At 36.8% G+C, this 25,074-nt stretch overlaps 1 protein-coding gene and 1 pseudogene across 17 annotated transcripts in view; one reads left to right on the top strand and one right to left on the bottom strand.

Moving 5' to 3' along the window:
* Positions 1 to 25,074, top strand: part of Tenm3 (teneurin transmembrane protein 3) — a 2,554,979-nt gene that overhangs the window by 1,840,010 nt on the left and 689,895 nt on the right. The window lies entirely within an intron of this gene.
* On the bottom strand, positions 24,187 to 24,993 carry LOC101725056 (thymocyte nuclear protein 1 pseudogene; annotated as a pseudogene).

Raw genomic sequence — 25,074 nt, forward strand, 5'->3', positions numbered from 1 at the left:
GATGCATTTTAATGAATTCCACAAAATACTTGAGAAATACTCTATAAATATGAAGGATTTGGGGAGTAAAAGATGAATAAATATATTAATGATTTAGATTAAAACTTGATGTGCAGGGCCAGGGATTTAGCTCAGTGGTTCCACCACCTGTCTCGCAAGCACAAGGACCCGAGTTCGATCCTCAGTACAAAAAAACCCCAACAACTTGCTATGCATTATCTATGAGTCTGAGGACTAACATTAAAAATAAACCTCTCATAGTATACTGAAATAAATGTTATAAATTGATACACATTAGTAGGTGTTAGGCTTTATACAGGCCTCTGTATGGAAGTTGGATTCAAAAATTTAGGAAAATATGATATAGGAAAAAGTCATCTGAAATGAAATAATATCAGCATGTAGTAGAAAATTACATCAACTTGAAATTCAGTGCAAGAAAAAAAAAGCTTCATTGGTGAGGTTAAAGTTGATGAAAACTAACCAGTTCCATGTCAGTAATTTGCAGAAGTAACTGAGAAAAGTAAATGATAAATGAAGTAGTAAAAGTATCAATTTCTTCCTAGGGAGCTGAATAGTCCTATCTGATGACATTAAAATATCAGCATTTTATTGTATAGTATTTTGATGTTCTATCACACTGTTTTGAATCATAACATAATAAAATAAATTCAACATTTTCAATGTCTTCCTCAGGCCTTGTCTTGCTCACTGAAATTACAAGAGACTATCAGGATGTCCCTAATTAGAAACAAATTTCTAGTAATTTCTCCCGGCTCCCTCTGCCATACATCACTAATGCATCCTTTCAGGCTCCTCAAGTTAAATATACACTCCGTATTTATTTTTCCTTTCACCAAACTTATATAGTAGGGAAATTCTTTAAATTCATAGTTTTCTGGTAGTGTTATACACCTGGACAATGTTAGTTGTTTCTTCTTATTACCAAAACCTAGGACACCCCTCAAAAAAGTACACAGATAAGTAAACACCCAAACACACTCATGCACACATAAATGATCAGAGAATCAGTTTCTCTAAACAGAGAAGTTTCTATTCCATCTTCTATAAGGTAAAGACAACCAATTTAACAGACCTTTGTAATGCAAGGTATTATAACAATACAGCATGATATTTAGGACCATTGATTTCAAACTGGGATGTCAGAGAAGGCTTTCCAGAGGTCATACTTGAGGTGCTTGTTAAATATGAGTGTTTGAAGCAAAAACAAAGCTAAGGGTATTTCTGGACAGGGCTGCAAGCTGAGTGGAGATACCAGACATATCATTATGGTCCAATATATTATGAGGCTACAAGGAATTCTACAGACTGAGTTTCAGAATGGAGGCAGAGTGAGAGGCAGGCTACAGCTGTGGACAGGGACAATATTCCATTAGCTACATTCATGTCTATTTTCCCCTTGATTATAAGTGCCTTATGGATAGACAAACCATTTATTTATTGGAGCATAGTTCCACAGTCTCAGATAATAACTTACAAATAGAAGGTTTTGAGTTGAAGATTAATGTCTATGTACACAGAATGAAAATACAGAATGTGAAATGTAAAGCAGTGAAAGAAATTGTACAAAAAGCAAAGATCCAAAGATGGAGAAGCAGCCAGGTTAATAAAAGGTACTTGATTTTCAATTACCTTCTGAGAGATGGTGCTTGTTTCTCTTAATTCTTAATAATGGAGAAATGTACTATCTGAAAGATGATCTCTGACCATTGACAAAGGTATCAATATTGCTCAGCATACTTCCTTTCTATGATTGGAGCATACCTTCCCACTGTGTCTGTTCACCTCCTACTAGACTCGCTTCTAGAAAACCTGCCCTGGGAATTGCTTCTGTGGTGTGCATTTCTATCTGCCTCTCCTGAGGGCTTGAACCTCAGAATCCCTTTCACTTCTCTTTGGCTAGTCCACTAGCTTCCATCTTGGTGGTGAGCCCAGAAACTTCAAGACCCATTTCCAAACCCAGCTCTAACTTCTGAAGCTTCGATAGCAAAATCACTGGTCCCATTTTCCCAGGAGAAAAAAAAAAAAAAAAAAACCTGTGCAAAAAATAAATTCAGGAACATCATACTAGTAAGAGAATATTTATATTTTAATGGAGGTGGTTATTTTATTTTCAAAATATGCCCTCATTTTACTCAGTGCCCCCCATATTGCTTGGTACAAATAAACGCACTCTGAAGGTTGGAATTTCTGGGTTCTCACAGGAGCAGCATCGCCACATATGAATAGTTGTAATTATTCTAACACCTGCTCAGTTACCTCCAGGATCTTGCCTAATCATGCAATTTTCTTGCAGAGTCAAATTGTGCCTAGATCTCTTTATCCACCCCCATTATTGTAGATGTATATAATATTTTTTCTTAATCATTAATATTGACACCCTTGATATTTTTTCTTCATCATTTCTCCTTTTGGACCAGTTATTATACTTCAGAGGTTTTTTAATGTGCCTTTATGGCCTCAGAAACCTAAAATCATATTCAAAAGATTTCCAAGACTTATTTAGAAGCAAAGAAAAAAATCACTAATGTTAGAGCCGGTGTCAATACATTGCAGAGAAATTTTCTTATTCATTAGGGGCTCATTTCAGTAAAAATAATAGAACATTCTGGCAATGTCTGGCTATCTTTACATAGCTTGAAGCCATTGCTAGCAATCTAGTAGTCTTCTCTCTCTTTATGCCCTTCTTTACATGAGTATACTCTTACTGTTCAACTGCCTTTGGGGTACTTTTCAGCTATTACCCATTTATATAATGGCTCTCCATTATTTCTCCGGAGGCATAATAACATAGATATTGTCTATAAATTGAGTAGTAAGCCCCAGATGAGCTGATGATCTAACTACACTTTCTGGAGGTGTGGACAAGTGTCCATCAGGGGCACTCATAAAGCTCTACCTCTAGAAATAAGTGATGCCTACTGCAAAGGGATAGGCATGCACAATCAATTTTACTTGACAAGAAAAGTCCACTAAATCTAAAATCCAAATAAATCTCTACTTGTTACTAATGAAAAAAAATGAAATAGTAGTTAGGCATAATCAGATACCTTGAATAGGGAACTTCAAAGTTATCAATTGCTGCTTTACCTTTTTCTTGTCTTACATGTATCATGGAGCTTGAACTCTTTCTTAAAGCAATGCATCCTTTGAACTGTATGTATTTTGGATAAGGCTCCACACTGGGTCAGGAACATTGTGTCATTTCATTTTACTGTCTCATTTTGTATCAGCCCTCTAATATAGGTGTTGTGAACTAAACTGAGCCTTGTCAGAATTCATATATTGAAGTCCTATCCCCCAATATGACTAGATTTATAAATAGGGCCTTTAGCAGTATAATTATGATTAAATGACATCATCAGAGTGTGGCTGTAATCCATAGAGACTGGTGATTTTACAGGAAGAAGAAGCAAGATCAAGTGTGGTGGTACATGCCTATAATCCCAGGACATTTTTTAAATTCTTTTATTGGTACATTTTAGGTATACAATACGTTTACATTTATCATTGGGTGCTTGTACCTGTACATGATGTATCTTAGTTCTTATTTTTTTCCCCATTACCTGTGCACCCTTCACCCCCTCCACCCTTCCCTATTTACATAGACATTGTTTCCATTTTTTTCTTTTCTCATAATTTTTCCTTTCAGTTCTTTCCTTTCCCCTTCTCCTCCCCGTCCCACTTCCCCTACCCCTTTGGACCTTTTCTTCCTATTTCAAATTATCAATTATTTCTTTTAATTGTTTTAATCCTTTCAGTTTCTCACACTTGAGAAACTCTTCGGTATTTACATATGTGTCCTATTTATTTTACTTAAGAGTATGGCCTCAATATGCATCCATTTAGCTATAAATGTCTCTAGTTTCTCATTCTTTATGGCTGAGTAGTACTCCATTTTATAAAAAACCCACATCTTCTTTAACCAGTTTCCAGTTGATGGGCACTTGGGCTGTTTCCAAGCTTTAGCTATTACAAACTGTGCCGCTATACACATAGGAGCACATATATCGCTGTGGTATGATACTTTTAATTCTTTGGGGAAGATACCCAGCAGGGAAATAGCGGGGTCAAATGGGACCTCTAGCCCTAGTTCTTTGAGGTATCTCCATACTGATTTCCACAGAGGTCGCACCAGTCTGCACTCCCACCAACAATGGAGAAGGGTTTCCTTCTCTCCACATCCCCGCCAGCATTTGTTATTTGTTGATTTCTTGATAGCAGTCATTCTTTCTGGGGTGAGGTGGAATCTCAGTGTTGTTTTCATCTGCATCTCTTGAATGACCAGTGATGTTGAACATTTTTTCATATATTTGTTTGCTGCTTTTACTTCTTTGTCTGAGAAATGTCTGTTCATTTCAGATGCCCATTTTTGAATTGGGTCTTGAATTTGGGGGTTCTGATTTTTTTCAATTCTTTATATATTCTAGATAGTAGATCTTTGTCTGAGGGACAGCTCCTAAAATTTTTTTCCCACATTGTAGGTTGTCTCTTAGCTCTGTTGGTGGTTTCTCTTGCAGTGCAGAAGGTTTTTAATAAGATGAGATCCCAGTTGTTGATTCTTTGTGCTAGTTCCTGTGCTACTGAGGCTTTGTTCACAAAGACTTTTCCTATGCTAAAGTCTTCAAGAGTTCTACCTAACTTATCTTCCAGCAAGTTTAGTGTTTCTGTCTTAATATTTAGATCTTTAATCCACTTCGATTTTAGTTTAGTGCATGGTGATAGGTATGGGTCTAGTTTTAATTTTTGGCAGGTTGAAATCCAGTTTTTCTAACACCATTTATTAAATAGGCTATCTTTCCTCCAGTGAGGATGTTTGGCTCCTTTGTCAAAGATGAGGTGGCTGAGTATGTCTGGAGTTGTTTCTGCATCTTCTAATCTATTCCACTGATCTTCGGGTCTGTTTCTTTGCCAGTACCATGCTGATTTTATCACAGTAGCTTTATAGTATAGTTTCAAGTTGGGGATTGTAATACCCGCAGCCATGACTCTGTTGCCTAGAATTGCTTTTGCTATTCTTGGTCTCTTAATCCCAGAACTTTGGGATGTTAAGGCAGGAGGATTGTGATTTTGAACCCAGTCTGGGCAACTTAGTAGCAGGACCTTATCTCAAAATGCAAAATAAAAATATAGAATTGGGATGTAACTCAGTATAATAGCCTTAGGTTCGATCCCCAGTACCCTCTCAAATGAAATCAAGAGGAAGATTAAGAAAAGGAGGAGGCACCAGAGACATCTCTATGCACACATAGAGGACAGGCCCTGTGAAGACACAGAGAAGGCAGCCATGTGCCAAATGAGGAAAGAGACCTTACTAGAAACAGTCTTGATCTTGGATTTCCAGCCACTGGAACTGTGAGAAAATAACTTTCTGTTATGTGAGTCACCCAATCTGGGGTATTTGGTAGGGCAGCCCAAGCTGACTAATACAATAGCTGTCAGCCTTTGGTAGCAGGAGAGAAAACCCAAAGGCAGAAAGGCTGAATAAATAATTACAAATTTGAAGAACTAAAAAGGGACCTTGGTCTGTCCAAAGCATTGTATTTTTTTCCCTCACTTTTTCATACAGACTCTTGTATACTACTCAGTTTTGCCCTATCTCAACCCTTACCCCAGGGAGAAATTGGGACTTTCAGCAGCTTCTTGGTCCAGGCAATCTTGGCTCAGGCCAAACCTAGATGAAAACCTGGATTCTCTATGGACAAGTGCAGCTCCCCCATCCATCTCTGCATTCACACACTGGGACAAGCCCTTCTTAGCATCATCTATTTTAGCTTCTTCATTTTGCAGATGAGGCAGGAAGAAATTAAGGTCATGGAACTGGGTTTGTGGTTGGCCTCTTCCAATTAAAATAAAACTTTCCCCTCAATTTTTGGCACTCCCTAGCTCAGAAATTCTATAATATGTATTTTTAAGAAAATACTAAAAAAGTAGTTATTCGGTCTTCTGGCAGAGTCCCAGGTCTGTTCATACCTGCTTTTGACACATGATTCTGGTCTAATTGTTCTTCAAAGGCCATATCATTTATCTTGAAACATAAAACACAAGTAACCTGATCACAACCACACTTTGTACATCAATATGTGTCTGTAACGCTTGCTCAGCAGGGGCCATTGTGTGGTCACTGTAAACCCAGTGTCTCAGGCAGGGCTGGTGGGGAAGCTCCCCAGCTCCTCAGGAGTGGTAACAAATTAACTGCCCTCTTATAACATTCACGTCCTCCCTGAATCACATATCATCAAGACTTATGCAGAAATTTGTGGTAGCCTATTTTTAACAGCCAGGCAAAGGGAGAAAACATTGTATGAAGGAATTTTAAGAATCCTCTTGGGAATATAACTCAAGCTACCCTGTAAAAAAAAATTTCTTGGAAGAAACAGTTTTTATTTGAGGTGAAATTAAAAATAAAACTACTGAAAAGCACAAACAAAAGCTGTTGTGGTTATATAAGCAAGAAATATGGATGAAAACTGCAATATTAGGAAACAGGGTGGAGTGGGATCAGAATGTTTGGTTTGCAGGTAAGATGTGATCTGTGAGGAATTAATGAGGGATAAAAGAGAAAGATATACCACAATGAATTAAATTGGAGATCATGACCTCAAGGCAGATGTTCACCTACAAGATCTATCACACTCCAATTAAGAGTGTATGACAGACACATACACACATACACACACACACACACACACACACACACACACACACAATTCCCCAGCATTTCAAATTAAAGGAGATGAATCTTCAGAAAGCTTCACAAAGAACTCAGTAGATTAAAAAAAAGTTCAGGGCCGGAAAAGAAAGGTGAATGTGTTGGCTCCATTCCAATTAAAGACTGTTTCAAACTTATGTCCAGGTGATGGCATAATAGGCTACAAAGTCCAATAGCAACGGGTTATGTTACAGGATTAAAGACGGCCAGAGTAGGGCTTGCTCTGCCAACTCCACGCAGTGTGACTCAGCTCTGAAGCATAGTTGCCACACAAAAATGCAGGCATGTGTTGCCAGAATAACCTGATTTTTAAGAAGCAGCAAAAACCCAGATTGTATGCAAAAATATCATTTTCCTATCTGTGAACAGATATTTTTAAAATATTCAAATACCTTATGGGTGAAGCAAGCCCTGTCTGTGGGCTAAATTTTCTCTCAGATCTCCAATTCTTTTATCCTCTTCAGTGGACTGTCTCCAGGGTCCCTCAACCCCTCCCCACCCCAGGTCATCAGACCCAGACTCTAACCATCTATTCCTTTTTTTCATATCATTGACCTGGACAAGAGCCTCTAAAGTGTCCCTAGTGCCTACTTGGTGAATTTCAAATGTTTCATCCCTACACTCAGGCTGTCTGTACAGTCTCCCTAGCTTCACTTGATAAAGTTTTCACCTTGAACTCCCAATGGGAACCTGTGGTTCAGACTAGAAGTTCTTTGTACTTCCTTCAAATAAGATGTGTTCACTCCTGCATTCTCACCTTAATTCATAGTGTATTATCTTTTTTCTTCTTCACAATCAAATTTCTACTGAACACCAGGATTTAAAGATACCAGTCAAAATCCTTTCTGGGTTCTCTTTCTTGCATAATTAAGTATACTCATCCCTTGGTGACCACTGGGAATTGGCTCCAAGACTCCTTACAGACCCAGAAACCTGCACGTTTAATTCCTTTATATAAAATGCTGTAGTATTTGTGTACAACCTACCCACATCTTCCCATGTACTTTAAATGATCTCTAGATTATTTTTAATTCCTAATATAATTGAATGCTGTGTAAATAGTTGTTCTGTACTATTGAAGGAATAATGAAAAAGAAAAAAACTTTGTACATGTTCAATACAGATGCAATATTTTCTCAAATATTTTCCATATCAGTTGATGGAATCCACAGACATGGAACCCACAGCCATGGAGGGCTGACTATACTTCATCTTTTCCTCCTCCATGAATCTTCTGGTATGTCTCCTCTAAACTCATGTCTCACAGCATTTTTGGAGTTTTATAGCTATCTTCCCTACTTAACCCTGAGAGTTTAACTTTTGGGCTAACAAATCCTTTATAAAAGGCCAAGTAGTAAATATTTTTGACTTTATGGGCCGTATGATCACCATTGAAACCACTCAGCTCTGCTCTTGTATTATAAAAGCAGCCAGCCATAGACAAGATGTAAGCAAATGGGTATGGCCATGTTGCCATAAAGCTGTTTACAAGACCAAGAGTCAGGTTAGGTTCAAGGGTATTGTTTGCCAACCCCTAGGATTAGGCAAGGACAGTGGTCTTAGTCTTGCTATTATATAATAGATATTTAATGGTTGTTAGAAAATAAATCCTTTAAAACTTAATTCAAATTCACTACGTCCATGATCCCTCCATGATATTCAAGATACAGCAGTATTTTTCAACCTCTGAAGGTCTACATGTACTTGTTATCCAGATGCCTCATGACTGTCACTGCCATTACATGACAGTCATTTAATGTTGCTATGATAAGTTAGGGTTTATTTATAACATTTCTTTTTTAGTTTTTTTGTTTTTGTTTTTGTTTTTTGGTACCAAGGATCGAACTCAGGACCTTGTGCTTGTGAGGCTGGCACAGGGCCACTGAGCTAAATCCCTAGACCTTATCTATAACATTTTTAAGGCCCTTTGTTCTAAAATTCTGTGTCAAGTCTATCATTTTTGTACTGCTACCTACTTTCATATTTTTGTTTCCCCCTTCAGACATATTATAAGCTTCTAGAGAATAAGAGCAAATCTAATATCTCTTAAGACTGCTAAAATGTCTCATATAGTGTTATTGTTAAGGTGTTTGTTCATTTATTTAATGCATTTTTAGATAAATACAGCATGTGACATAGACACAGAAATCAGCAAAATGGGATGATCCTTGCTCTCCTCAAAATAACTCTAGTGAATAAATGGTTATATGATGATAAACTGAAATAAGTGCTCTGCAAGAAAGTAAATGGGTTTCTAACATTTCAATAAGAAAGCAAACAAATGTTGAGGTAAGGACAGGAGAGAAAGGCTTCACTAAGAAAGTAATGCTTGAGTCAACATGCATTACCAGGGACTATTTTAAGCATGTGAGTATAGTAGTTATCTAAGCAAACACAAGTTCTTGCCCTCATAAAGTTTGCTTTCTTTTTTTTTTTTGGTACCAGGGATTGAACACAGGACCTTGCACTTGCAAGGCAGGTGTGGTGCCACTGAGCTAAATCCCTGGCAAGTTTGCTTTCTAATGGGAGCTGAAGAATGAATTAAGTTTAGATAGAAGGGAAGAAAGATTTAAAGAACATCCCTGGCCTTGGACTACAGGTCAGAGGTAAACTGCTTGTCCAGGATGGGCAAGGACCTGGGTTCAATCAACAGTGCCACAAAAAAGATGATAGATAGATAGATAGATAGATAGATAGATAGATAGATAGATAGAAAATCCAGAAAAGGGAACAGCTTGAACAAAAATCCCAAGTGAGAGGGAACATGTTACCTTCAGAAGCTATAAGGGTTGGGAGGGACAAGTTGGCTGTAACAAAATGATCAGGCTACTAAAGTAGATATGGGCTACTTGAGGTATGGCCTCAGACATGATATGACCATATTATTTATTCTTTAAACCACAATAGTCTTGGAAGTTATAGAGTCATTATTAATTATTACAACAAACAGAAGTTGATGGATTTCCAGCAAACTGGGATGTATCCATGTATTAGTCAGCTTTCTCATCACTGACATAAAATACTGAACATGACAATTTAAAATTTGAAGTCATTTAATTTTGGCTTACAGTTTCAGAGATTTCAGTCCATGGTAAACTGGCTCTAAGACAGGAACACCAAGGTGAAAGGGTGAGGTAAAGAAAAGTTGCTTCCTTCATGGTGACCAGAAACAGAACACAGAAGAAGGCTACCAAAAGATATATCCTCCAAAGGCACACCTCCAGTGACCCAACTCCAACAGCGCCCCCCCTCCTAACAGCACATTCAGGGGTTAATCCACTGATGAATAACACTCCCATGATCCAATCCTCTCAACAGGAGTCTTTTGATCTAGTTGGGTTGACAGTTAAGATTAACTGGCACAATTAGTATCCTATTCCTAGACCACATAAAAATTTTAATATGACCACATTGATATATTTTTTAAATGATCCCTCTGGTAACTATGGAAAACTGACTCGAGGAGATGTTATGTCAATGTGAGATCAGTTGCTAGCCTACTCTGTATTAATTATTTGTTGATACTAACTATATTTTATATTAATTATTTGTTGGAGAAATGAGTGGAAGAAAGGATGGGGATGGAGAAGAATGAAAAGGTTTTGCTGAAAAGAAAATAAAGTTTATGAAATGATTCAGGCGCCAAGACCTTTTTTTAGCACCAGCAGCTAAGTCTCCAGGGAGTCTTCTGAGTGCTGGTCTTGATGAATCTGAAGATTGCAGTGAGTACCACCACTTCCATTAGTGATTATTATGAGAGTCTAACAGAAGCTTTGGTACTGGAGAAAGGTTGATAGAGCTAAGTGTTCCCCACTGGACAATGAGTAACAATTTGTGCTCTCGTCAAAATTGCAGAGTTCGTGTACTTTGAGGAAAATTGGAGATCTTTGTGATTTTCATGGCTCAAGACAAAGAATGAAGAGCAAGGAGGTGGAAGGTGGTTTAATATTGAAAGTTCGATATTGGGTGCTGGAATGCCAGCATCAAGAGTAAAGAGTTATAGGAAGTGACAACCAGACCAACAAATAAGAGAGCAACAGCTGTGATTTGTGGACATTGATGTTTCTGAGACATTTAGCTAAAATACTCAACTATAGTTATATTTAGTTGACTTTAATACATAACTCAAAAACTTCCTTAACTCATTGCAGTGTTAAATGAGATGTTGAAATTGCTGTCCAGAAATAGTGTAGAACGGCTCTTCATCCAGTTTCTCTGGCCAGTGCATGTTGTCTAACGGGAGGATTTTGTTTAGTCCTCTAAACAAAATCAGAGCTTTCAGTCAATCTGATTCCATTTGACCAGGGAGGCCTCACTAAAGATGTCACTTCTTCCCTTTACCCTCAGGCACAGTCAGCCAGCAAAGTAAAAGAAACTTGACTGACCAAGGCTCTCCACTAAAGGTCAAGAATCCTTCATCCCTTCCTCCCAGGGCCTCACTCTACTTCATTGTTAGATGATTACAAAACTGTTATACGTAAAATATTCACTTGTCTTAATCATGCAGATACTGAAGAAGAAATAGCTTGAATAATTTGTGTGCATCCCCAGCATTTGTTCTGACAATACACTTATCACCTCTCACTTCTGAATAACCCACATTTCTAAAACTCTCTAGAAATGAGGATGGGATGCGTAATAGTTCACTTGAGATCAGATGTGAAATTTAGACATGATGATATAAAATGACTTCTTTCAAAATCAAAATATTCAATTACATAGCTATTAAAAATGTTCTATAGAAATACATTATCAAGACATCAACAGATGTTCACATTAAATTATTAAGTCAAATTCTGAATTTTAAAGAACATGCCCTATATAAATCTTTATTTTTAAAACAAAGAATTTAACTATAAAATGAAATCCTAAGAGTAGGAAATCTCTAGGAAGTGAAAAATCAGTTTTATTTTCTTCTTTTGGATTATCTATATTATTCAAACTTACAACCATATGCTACTTGCATTACAATAAAGCATATAAAGAGGATGGACATATAGCTCAGTGATAGAGCACTTGCATAGCATGTGCAAGGCCTTGAGTTCACACCCCAGAATGATATAGATATGGATTTCAATATTTATAAATAGACATGGAAGCCTTACTGTAATACAACTATAATACAATCCAGTAAATAAAACAAGGCTATCACCAAACCAACCTAGCGTAATGGTTAAGAATATTGAGTCCAAAGTTGAGCTGCTTTGGTTGCCACTTTTGGTAATCTAATTGATTTCACAGTGCCTTACCTATTCCATTTGTAAACTGGAGAGATCATGATGGTTGCTAAATTTTAAAGTTGTGTGACTAGGTAAAAATGTTTATAAATTGCTTAGCCTATCACAGACTCACATAAATATTAATCTTACTATTGCTTAAAGTAATACTCATTTTGAATAGGTGCTAAGAAATTTCTAGAGTGGAGTCTTACATCTTGTGGACAAACAGGAGTTCAAAGAAGGCTGAATCTACCAAAGGCCAATGCCAAACACATTGTAAATGCAATGGTTTTATGGGAAAACTCTCAGCCAGATGGAATGACATTTCCTTTCCCTTGCATTCCATCATCTCACAGCCTTTCTGATACTTATAAGTAGCTCTGGTTGTCCTCAGAAATTTCTTGATTCACCCAATGCAGAAATTCCAGCATTGAACCTGGAAAAATATCTGTTATTATTCCTAAATTTTTAGGTCTCTCTGGGCATTGAACTGAGGCCTCCGCTTTTGGACTGTCTAGATAACTTCAATGAGGGTAACTGACAATAATGAAACTTTATTGGCTGACTTATTTTATTGAAACTAAAGAAAGTTGGTGTTAAATATATATAATGGAAACATAATTTCACTTTTTCTGGGCTTAGTTCAAAACTAAATATATTCTTTGATAAATTTTGAGGCACAGCTGTATAATTTGCCACTTTATCTGAGTTGAGAAAGTGGTGTATTTGAGTTTAGCTCATTTGACTAATACTTTTTGTTTATCTCAACCACAGTATAAGAGCTGCTGCCATCCTACCTTAATTCAGAGGGTACCTGAATGCTGACCAACCAGACAAGTAGACATTGGTAGCCTTTGAATACACAATTACATAGGAAGATGGTAGCATATGTGTTTTCAGTACTGAGACACATAGAAGGCTATTTTTTTGAAGGAGTATTGAAATGTAGACAAGTCTATGAATATGTAGTATTCAACCCACTTCACTTTTACTGTTCTTTTTTTTTTTTTCCAGTGCCAGGAATTGAACTCAGGACCTGGCACTTTCAAGGCAGGCTCGGCACCACTGAGCTAAATCCCTGGCCCACTTTGACTATTCTTAATGACCTTTATTAAGGGGTAATTGGTGTGCATTTTATGCAATAAGAGGGAAAAGTTCTATTCCTTGATAACATAATATCCTAGACCAGTTCTCTTTTTTGAGATGTCAAATATCTACTTTATTATAGTAAGAAAGTGACAGTCAATTTAAATCAAAATTTATGGAGAACATTAGGAGCTGGAAGGACTTTGGCTAATCACTGTAATGTCCCCAACAAATGGTAAATGAAAGCATAAGGAAATTGAGTTAACACAAGTTAAAAGTTCACATACTTATGGAATTATATTAGAAGACCTACAACTTAATTAAATTATTTGAAACTGCTCATTTAGCTTCTGTTGTACTAGTGAACACTTATGCAATTTTACTGTTAGATATATATTAAGTAATAGGTTTGCATTGGGTCAAATTAGGAGAACCCTAATGAGGCAGAACAGGGGAAAGTTTAATCCATCATGAAGCATCATTCTGAATCTTTATATTGAATATTATTAGGCAGAGATTTCCCTGGTTAGTTGGTTACTCTCTTATATCTATCATTCTGACATTCTGAATAATTGAAAAATCAAATGGGAATTTTGTACATGGAAAAAATAATTTGACAGAGAAGAAATATGTTATTGATCACCTGATCTTTAATTTTTCTCTTTTCAGTCTTGTATTTGCTTTATCAACTGTAGAAGCTCAAAAAATGGTAAATGTGCAGCATTTTAAAAAAATAAAGGCATATTAACAGCTTTTATGCAAAGGATAATTTCATGAGATGCAAAAGACAGAAATTTACATATAAAATCAGTTAATATTTTCTCTACTTTGAATTCATTTAAGGTCAGTAAGTTCTTGCGTTCAAGGCACTAAACTATAGAACATTTATTTTCAAAAATGTTTTTCAGTGCACACTACAAGGTGTTTAGCAATTATATTCAATTATGTTTATTCTCTTCAGTGTGTGGCATTTTATTTTTTATGGTATTCACTTAACTGCATTGGGAAGAGACCGTCTACATAACTGAAGTTTGCCACGGAGTATTCGTGTTTGAGCTCTTCCTAGGGAGCCCCGATGAAGCCCAGGACGGAATGGTACTTTCTGATGAAAAAATCCAATCCACCTAGAAAGTTCTCACTGCAATTGGAAAAATATGACCTTTAAATCAATCCTTACATAATAATTTAGATGTAAAAGTATACATTTTTAAGCCATAAATCTTTTGGAAAAATTCTGCCATTATTTTCCTTGTCCACTAGGACCAAATTGAAAGAAAAGATTATTTTCCATGACACTTGGTAACATATACATATACACACTAAGAAATGAGGAAGAAAAAGAAGTAGAGCCGCCTGCCAACTTGTTTCTATCTGCTTGCTGGGGGGAAAGAAATAAGCTGCCTCTCCTCCTGCATTTAGAGAATTAATTCTCACGTGAAATGAAAGGTCCCGTCCAATCCTATTTCACGGCAGCTTTGAGTGCTGGACTGTATCAAACCAAAGGGCATTACTTGATTGTTCAGCGTTGACATCACTTTACACCAGAAGGTGGCAATTGTTTTAATAATCACACTAACAAATCTGTTGTGCCTTCAGATTCGATTTTTAGAGATAGTGTTCTTGCCAAGAAGATGACTTTCAAAATCAGTAGCATTTGCTCAAACTTATTTGTCAAAATGGATTTTCCACTCCCATCAACTTGGTAAAAAATTATACCTCTTTCAGGATAAAATAAGCTGCAAATTTTCTTTATTTTTCCCCCATGAAGCCCTATTCTTCACCTGAAATCATCAAAAGGATGTCATTCAAGGTGAGAACCCTAATGAAGTGATATCACGATAAAGTATAAGGATATGTCTCAAATCATGAACATCATTAAAAACACCCTTAATTCTCATTTACAAGGAAAACTCATGAAGAATTTGTTCTGTTGACCATGATATCTAGAAGTGTAGTGTACTAATTTATGTCAATATACAATGAAAAATCTTTCACATATAAATCACAAGACATTTATGTCTAACTTACCTCACAAGATGGCAAATTCCCATAAATTCCTCAGTTAAAACTAAGTAGAAGCCTTTTGGAAGCTCAGCAGTTAAAACAAACAACCAAACAAACAAAAACAAAACCACAACCTAGAAACTTTCTTAACTGTATGATAAAATGCACAGAAAAGTCCAATTTACCAATACGTGGTCACTGCGTGAGAATTTATCTCCTAAGACAAACTTTCCAAAATCTATCATCTGAATACTGTTCACCATCCATAAAGAAAGAGGAAGAGGAAGAGGAGATAGAGAATAATGTTGGCTCTGTGAAACCGCAGCATTCTTTCCAGATGGTCTCTTTTTCCACAGCTTAGGTTACCTACATGACAAAGGGATAAGAGGCCAGGGGTGAGCACTCCTTTTTTTAAAACTGAGAACTCCAGACATTTGTCATCCAGAAAAAATGCCTGCCTCTCAGCAGGACAGATTTTTAAAAAATTTTTCTCAGTGCCTTTCTCTAATTGGGCTTCCTTAACTTTTCACACATCCTTTCCCTACACAAGTCCACAAAGCCAAAGTTCTCCCACACCTAGTCACCAATGGCAGGCCCATAAATCACAAGAAATTGCAAAGAATTTTTTTAACATTATGCAATTAACACCCACGTATACCAAAACATCTTATAACATATTAAAGCAATAGGAAATAACATGTCAGATTTCTCATTAGTAAATTCTAATAATGGCTAACATAAAAATGTAGCTATCTATTAATATTTTTCTTCACATTTAAAAGAAAAATATTACAATGTCTTTTAGTATCTGTACAATACTCATATAGGAATTTATTACACCAAAGTGATTTGGCATGCCTAAAGTAGCGTGAGCAATATGAAAATTTAAAGATAGCTGAATGCCCATTCTTTAATTTTACTAAAATAATGAAAAACATATATTATTTGAGCTTACAAAACCTGTAAATACTAATTCAAATGAAACCTCTATTTTGTACATATATATTGCATTTTCTACTCAGTATTAAAAACCATTTCTCTTTTTGTGCTTTGCTTTCTTTTGGGCTGTACAAGTAAAGAGAAATATGAATCTTGAAAATCATCTACCAACCCTCTCTAAGCTCTCATATTTAGCAAACTTTCTTCATCATTGAAGAATTACTGCAACTGTATAATCTAAGAAATGTTTTAGAAATTTTGACATCATAAATAGAAGAGAAATAGTTGCATATTATGAATTGAATTGGCACTGAAAGTTAAGGTGTTTGGAGGCTTGATTTGTTTTTTGGAAAATATCTATATTAAATGGTAGACTATTAAAGTAGGATGTAAGTAAGAATTGATAACTGAATATCATGTCTTTTGCATCACCACAACTAGTTTGACTCTAATGCAAGCTTCCTGGAGAAGTCCAGCCTGAAGTTACAGTCTGCCACACATCCAGACACTCAGCTTACACACCACACAGATTAACATTCCACCTTCAAAACCACTACCCAGCACAGGAGTGGAATAAAGACAGCATTACTGGTGGAGTAACATTTGCAAATACTAAAACTCTCTTCGGGATAAGAAAAAAAAAAGAAGAGAAAAGAAAATCCACTACCTTCCATGTCTTTTCTTGACACATCTGCATATTTGCCATCACGATCCCTTAATGTTGCATGAGAAAATAAGAACGCAAGCTATGCCTGAGGAAGAGAAATGAAGAGAAACTGAAAGTATATTCATTTGTTTTCTTTCAAATTTATTTTACAGGTTTCATAGAAAGGTGTTTTCTTGTAGTTTCTTGCTTTATTTCCGGCATCAACTATGTTTCAGTTTGCTTTAGAGTAAAGAAGATTGAAGGATAAATTAAAGGGAAGATGTGGTGGAAAGCTGCAATAGAATTGGGTTAGGCTTGTGAAAACCTGCTTAATCTTTTGTTTTGTTTTTTGTTCTAGCACTCTAGGAGATAAAATGGGTCTCTAAATCATACATTATGGCTCAGGGGAATATAAAAGACAGCTTTTGAATATAAAGAATACTACACAGAGAGATCGAGGCTTTGAAAGCACCAACTTTGTCAATTACACACTGAGTACTTTTGAGCAAGTCATATAACCTCTCTGGGCTTTCATTCTTGATCTTAAAGATTATTCTAACATTATAAGAGAATATTTTGAGTTCTAATTAAGATTTTTTGGTTCAAGGAAAAACTATTACACATTTTATATTTAACTGGTGTTTCACAAAGAAATTCTGAACAGAATTGCTAGCCAGACACAGGTATGACCACAAACCCTTTGACCTGATCAGATGTACAAAGGCTGATTGGTGATTGTGTATACATGAATGTGATGCCCATGACTGAATTTAAAGAATACAACTGAGATTTTTCTAATTAAAAAATTGTACTTTTTTTCTTATGCTGATTTACAAAATAAATTACTTCCTACAAGCTAAGTCTGTTTTCATTCAGGGTTCATGTAAGTCAATCAACAGAAAAATTATTTAAAACTTAAAGGCATATAAATTTTGGGAACACACAAAATCACAGCTCTGGCCAACTCATGCTGAAGGGAGATTCTTCTTCATTGGGTTAAAACTGAAGGTATATGATGTAATATGAGACCGTTTGGTGCCTCATGTCAATGAATATATACCAAGGAGGGATCATAACTATTTTTCTTGTATTAAGCTTTTAGACCCTATTGTGCCAACTTGCACCGGTTGAAGACAGCATTAATATTAATTAAAGATGGAAATCTGAGATTTAGTGACTCTCACTTCCTGACCCCCACCTTACTTCCTTTCATGCTAAATCCATTAGTATAGATGGATAGACATTAATAAACAAGAAGGACCAAATAGCTCTCCGTGCAAGGACAGTTTTGTTTGACCCTTGGTCCACATTGCCCATACACAGCCTCAAGACACTTGACCTACTCAATGACATTTATTTATTGATGGATTTACTCTATGTACTTCAAACTAACTTTTCCCTAGGTGTCTTACACTTAAAATGTATGGAAAATTTTAAATCTTTGACATGGAGTGCTTCAAAAATGAATCGAGGACAAAGTCTATCATTCGTCTCTATCACCCTCGGAAGCCTGATATTGGAAGGCAGTTTTGCACAGTGCCTTCTGCACAGCAGGCACTCTATACCTGCCTGTTGGACAGAGCTGGATGGAATTTCTTCATTAGATTCTGAATGGTTTCGTGTGATCTTATCACCTTTCTCTTACTCTGCAGTTTCAGACACACACCTGAAGATATGTGTGTATAGGTATTTCATTACAATAAATCCAAACAAAACATATACAGTAGTAAATTTCTCCATTGCATGGTGATACTGAATATTTTCAATTTTATATTTATAAATTACTTTTGTTATGAGAATAACCAGAGGCCTTTTTAGATCATATAACATTCTAGGTTAAAACTATATCTAATAGTTGGAAGTGAGCACACAGGTCATCTGATTTTGTGGGAGTCCCTTGTCACCTAAGTATGTCTTCAATAACCCAAAGTGTACCAAGAGGCAGGAAGGCAGTGCAAGGGCCCAGGCAAATTTCAGGGCACTCAGGACTTCTTTCTACCCTTTAACTGAGAAAGTCTACTTCTATTTATTTGATATGGTGGTATATTTGTGCTCTCTGCAATGAATTTGAACAACAGTGTCCACTGATTTAAAAGTAATTAAAACTATCCATCTCTTTTTTTTCAGTCTTGTGAATCAAACCAAGGGTTGTGCACATGCTAGGCAAGCACTCTACTGGTGAGTTATAACTCTAGTTCTTCAGGTTTTAGATAAGACAGCGACTCTCCAAAATCTGTATGTTGAAATCCTAATTCCAAGTTTGTATTAAAAAGTAGGGCCTTTGGGAAATGATTAGGCTATGAAAGTAGAATCTACATGAATAGGATTAGTGCCCTTATATAAGAGACTCCTGTCCCCTAAAACTCTCTCAGCCCTTTCACTGTGTGAGGCACAGTAAGAGACAGACCTCTAGGAACCAGAGTATAAGCCCTTGCCCAGCAGTGAGTCAGCCAGTGCCTTCATCTTGAACTTCTTAGCCCCTAGAACTGTAAGAAGTAAATTTAGATTATGTAAGCACCTTATCTATGGTATTTTGCTATATTAGCCCCAGTGGACCAATATAACCATTTACCAACAGGCAAACAGGCACAAAGCCTTTAAAAAGCTTTGTCAAGATCGTATCACATAGCTATGGAGATCTGAGTCAGACCAAATATAGGTCTCCCAATTCCCAGTTCACTCACAGCTTACCTAGGTAGCAGAGAAAAGGGAAGACAGAGTTCATAGATTAGTCCGGATATACCCCAACTTAAATCTCTACAGTTACAGCCACAAGATCTCAAATGAAACAAAAAATCAACTATAAATCAGTTAAGACACTGACATTGACTTTCACTCCCTGCTAGCCACAGTAATTTATAAGAACCATGCCTAGTGAAGATTTTCTGATTTTTAAAAAACTATTAGACTCTTTCTGGCTGGCTCATATAGCAAAAGGTAATATTTTTATGTTTCTTACCTCTATAGCACATATATATGTCCAAAATAGACATAACATTTGCTTAATTTATAAGTATATACTTCAATTTGATGGTACTTATTATACATGAGGTTTTATTTTCATAGATCACTATTGTTTTTAATTTATTAGCATCACACTAATTAAAAGATTTTAGCCAATGCTGCCAAATGTAAATTAGTATTGTATAGGATATATATATATATATATATATATATATGAGGAAAATACATAAATTATTACTTTGTAGTAAAAATTTTACTTCTAATATGCTGTCATACTTGTAAAGATATCATTGACTCCAGTCTATCTTATTCCTAAGCTACAACAAAAATAATTATTTTCATTATTAACCAAATTGAAATCTCATTACACTTTAGAATTTTCAGTATCTGCAGAATTATTTATTTGACAACCAGGAGGCTCCTGCTTTTGAATTCTTGAGACTGTTCAATGATAACAAACCTTAAATTCTTTATATAATTTGCTAAGGTTAATTCATCTTTAGCTAATGATTGCTTAGAGTGACATTATTTGAAAAACAGTGAACAAGTACTTTTAAATAAAACACAACCCCAATCTTGGGAATGTGTAAGGGTGTACTTTTATCAATTGATAAGCAAAAGCAATCATGTTTGGCCACAGACCACCCCATGGTGGAAACTGTTTTTTGTCAGACCAGCAGCTGTTTCATCAGTCAATTAATGACCAGGGACAAAATGCATTTTTGAAAATCAATTACCAGCCCCTCCAACTAAATAAAAATCCCTGAGTATGCTTTTCACCAATGAAACAAGAGCTAAGAGTGAATAAAGCTAAGGAGATCATAATTCCTTGGAAGTACAACCCTAAAACCTGTGAAAGGCCTATAAAGGTTAGCAGGTCATACCATGCCATCAGGACTCCAATAACTCACCTCAGGGGGACCAGAACCATACTTTTTTTTCAGTGCAGACACACTTACATAATATATACTTTGTATGTATGTATATATACATATATATGTGTGTATATATATATATAAAATTATATTCCCCATTCCCCATTATTTCTCAGTAGCTCATTTTACAAACAAATGTTCATTATAAGGAATTCATTGTTACCCAGTCTCTGTTCCACATTTAGCACCAGAAATTCAGTTCTGTGCCATCTCAAGATCAATATGTAAAATAGCTACTTATTAATTTCCATAAAATGATCCTAGCTCTAGTATTCACATTCTTTCTATCTTCTTTGCATAAATAATAACAAATTATTTGATCTTTCCTTTTAGGTTTTATCTTCTAATCCTTTTGCCTACTTCTAAAATAGTATTGCTATCCTAAATCTAATTTCCCTGACATAAGCAGGATTAGGAAAGTTCTGGGATATATTGATACTTTAACAATGTTGAGTTGTAAAATTATTATTTCCCTCTGTGATAGCAAACTGAGTATTTGGATACAGTATATGGATGCAAAAGCTCTCCTTAAACAGTATCACTTGACCAAGTTTTACAATAACAAAAGGTGAAAAACAAAATAGTCAATAAAAAGTAAGGTGTGGCAGATGAAGAAGAGTAACTTAAAGAGTAACTGAAGAGTAACTGAAAAACAAATTGAATTTGCAAAACAAGTTCAAATAACCACTCAGAAAAAAAAAACTATATTCAGTATTTTAAACTGAAAAATTTCACTACCAGAAATTAGTTGGATGGTCCAAAGAGCAAAGTGGATGCTGTGATATCCTGAACATCAGGTATACAGGAAACAAACACAACCCCTCGGGCTGAGGTGGCCCAGGTAGTAATAACTGCAAAAAGTACCTACCATTCTTAGACCAAGAATGGAACGAGGCTAAGATGTCCAAGAGGTCAGAGGAGAAGCCCAGTACACCCAAAGCCTAGACCTCTGAGGAAAGCAAGTATAGTGTTGGTTTGATCAGCAAAGAATAGGATGGCCAGTTATGATGCCTTAGAGAAGCATAGCATTCTGGTTCTGGGAGTATCAAGAATTCTGGAGGCTGGAGTCTTGGCTCTTTTCTAACGAGGTGTGCTGCTAACAAGATCTGGAAAGAGAAAGTCTCTGTATGCTTATTCTGGCTGCCATGGTCCACCATTTGCAGAACCTTATAGGAAGTCAACTGCATAGAAGTGTGGGAAATGTAGTTCACAGACTCACAGCCCTAGCCTGAAGCAAAATATAGAAAGGTGAGCTTAAAGCATAGCTGTAACAGGTAAATAGCCAGGGCACATTTGTGCCTGAAATATCTTCCCAGGACTCTATTTTGTTTCTTAAAAGACAGGTCATAGAATGTTTACAGCTGTGCGTCAATCATTTAGCCTAGCAGTTGGTAGAGTTAAATAGATTATTGCATTTTTGAGGGGGCACAAAAATATCAAGAAGAAACAGACAACTATATATTGTGAGGTTTTTTTCTGCCTGCTTGGTGTTTAAGGCAACACCACCCCAACTCCCAGGGGTAGAAACTCAATCTTCAGTCAGTACAAAATGTCTGTTAGTATAATTCACTTCAACTCAAGGTTAAAGTGGAAATCTCTCATCCACCTAAAGACTTTTCAAGTATGTAGGACATTGATGTTTGGCTGATGATAGGCAAAATTCCAAGTATAAAAAGTGTGTCTTATTCTTGTATGTCTTACCTAAAAAGTCCCACTTATTATTCACTGTGTGTCCAGAAACTGGAATTCTGCCACTGTCCCAATTCCAAAACACCCTCATCTCTACTTCACCCACATCTTTCAGTGCCACTTGTTTATAGATTAGGAACTAAGCTCTCTGAAAAGAATTAATTCTAATGTATGAATAATTGATTACTCCCCATTAGCTATTCCAAAGATACTTGTATTTTAAAGCATCCTATTTTCCTCAAAATCAATCCTTTATCATTAGAATTTAAGAAAGCAGAGCATATTTGGGAGCAATTTGGATTTATGAGATAAATGAGAGGGTTCCCCTGAATTACTAAGTTTAAAAGTTTATTAAAAGCCCTTAGGCAGCAGCAGAACAGTTTTTCAGTCCATATGTATCCATGAAGAAAAGTAACAGAACAAGTACATAGCAAAATTAGAAATTCCCAGAAAACATTTACAACAAAGCTAGTTGAGAACGTTTGCCTATGTCCCCATGTAGACTGTTATGACTTATTTTCAAATGTCCCCTCAAAACCTCCTGCATTCATAAGTGGGGCTTTTCAGAGCTGGCTGGATCTATAGTGTGTGATACTAGGATTAAGCATGTGTGGTACTAAATTAGTCCACTGATTGTTTTAGCATAGTTCTGGTTGTTGATCATGGGTGGGTGGCACCAATCAATAGATTTATATCCTGGATGGAATATAAAGTAAAAAGAAGGAAAGAAGGCTTGCTGCTTGCTACCTGCTGCTGCTGCTAATTGTTGTTTGCCATGCCATGGACTGTTTCTCCTCTGTGATCCTCCTCTTCATGCTGCCCTGCTTTGGAATCAGCCAGCTATGGACTGAAACCTCTACAAACTATGACCTGAAATAAACCTTTTCTCCTTTACCTTTGGGTGTCAGGAATTTGTCTCAGCAATGAGACAGTAACTAAGACGTACACCAAAATACAAGCAGATGGGTACAAACTACCAGTAATCAAAGGAGCTACACGGTAGTATTATCAGGGAGCCTGCTTCTAAAAGTGGCTTGCCATTTAAACATTACCAGGCTCTGGGTTGCTTGCTTCTCCTTCTGGAGTCAGATTCCAAGTTCCTCTCATCTCAAACAAAGTAATGGAAGAGACAAGCCAAAAATGGTGCCAAAAAATGTATTTGCAAAGTAAGGGGAGAAAGTATGACAAAAGTCAGCTCTGCAGAGTGAACTTAAGCAGAACAAGAGTCAAAGAAGATAAAAGCAAAACTAAAAGTACATGCTGCATCTGGAAAATGCAGAGTAGGCTACCATGAGATATCACAGTAGCAAGCTCTTCTTGGCATCTGTGTCTTTTATGCTGTCCAAATCGCGAGAAAACTCACAAGAACTTTCACATATGGGTCCTGAGAGGCAGTGCTAGGATCCCATGCCTCAGGCTCATATCAGGTCCAGGCCATCCTATTGAAAACTTGCTCAAGTTGTTGAGAAAAGTCCAGGTGCAGGGCTTTGGGAACTTTTCTGCACATGTGTTCTGGGATCCTATAATTAACAGATCATATCTACTTCCTAAGCCAGCTTTGCCACACCCTCATCTCCTATCTCAATAGAGACACCTGTGTAGAAAGATAGAGTGCAATGACAGAACAGCCTCCAAGGAACAGGAGAACATAAGCACCCCATATACCCAACATGCCAACTTCTAGTCACTGGAAAGCATGGTAGGCCAGCTTGAAAAAAAGAGCTAAAACTAGGAATGTTGCACAAAGAGTGCAAAGGGTCTCACAAAGGCTGAGAAGGGCCTGGAATCATCTGGCCACAATCCTGTAGGACCCTCTTCCAGGCATGGGTATCGACATGGGCATACCCATCCCTGCATGGGTAAGTCCTCATTAAGCACAGTAGACACCATGGCTGGGCCACAGTACTTTTTTTTTAATATTAAATCTTTTATTGAAAAAAGTACACAAAACCACCTGTGTACATAGTCCCAGGTGACATTAAAAGCAAGCCTTCTCATGCTTTCTTTTTCTCTTATAAAATCTTGCCTTCATTCCAGCAATAGTGCCTCAGTTAATTTGGTTCCTTTTCTTCCAGGCTCAAAATAAAATCAAACTCTTCTTGGGTAAGGGACTGAACTGAGAGTCTCTGGCGAGTTAAGAGAGCCATGTTTTTTAAGAGACCCCCAGTAGCTTTGTGAGCTTGGTGATAGGTTTTAAGCTCAGCTAGGGAGATGAAATGCTTCATTATCCGAACAAATTCTACATCCACCATAAACCATTTGGGGCTGTCCTCTTTGCTGGAAAGGTCATAATGGGGATTATTTTCCTCAAACTGTGTGTGGTCTGGGTAAGCCTCCTTTACGATCTTAATAAGTCCCATGATGCCTAGCTCTTTGCAGTTGTTATGGTAGAAGAAGGCTTCATCCTCCAGCTTCATGGCTCTAAGAAAGTTCCAAGCCTGGTAGTTTCGAACACCATCCCAGGATGCTGTCTGCTTGGGCTGTGCTTTGAGATCCTCAGTGCTGAACTTCACATCTACACCTTTCTCTAATCAGCTCTCTGGTTCTGACTTCATCAACCAGTAGCTGCTTAAATTCTTCCCATGATTTTTTGAGTCTGACGTCGTCTGTGGACTGAAGTTCTCCACTTGAGCGGATGTTTCATCTGAGTTCTCAGTTTTGGTGCGTTTTCCTGATAGCCCTTTCTTGTCTAGGCCAGCAACCCCAGCCAGCCTCTTCCAGGGTCTTGACATGGTCTGTCTGCAGCGTGTGAGGTGAGGAGGATTCTGGAATCGATGAGGAGATGCAAGAAGCATCTCTACCACCCTCCAAAACCTGAGCCGAGTAAGCTGGAGGACAGCGAGGAAGGCCAGAGGGGTT

This window comes from Heterocephalus glaber, unplaced genomic scaffold (assembly GCF_053883595.1).
Source record: "Heterocephalus glaber isolate CG9 unplaced genomic scaffold, H.glaber_assembly_v1.0 deba00001461, whole genome shotgun sequence".
Classification (NCBI taxonomy): Eukaryota; Metazoa; Chordata; class Mammalia; order Rodentia; family Bathyergidae; genus Heterocephalus; species Heterocephalus glaber.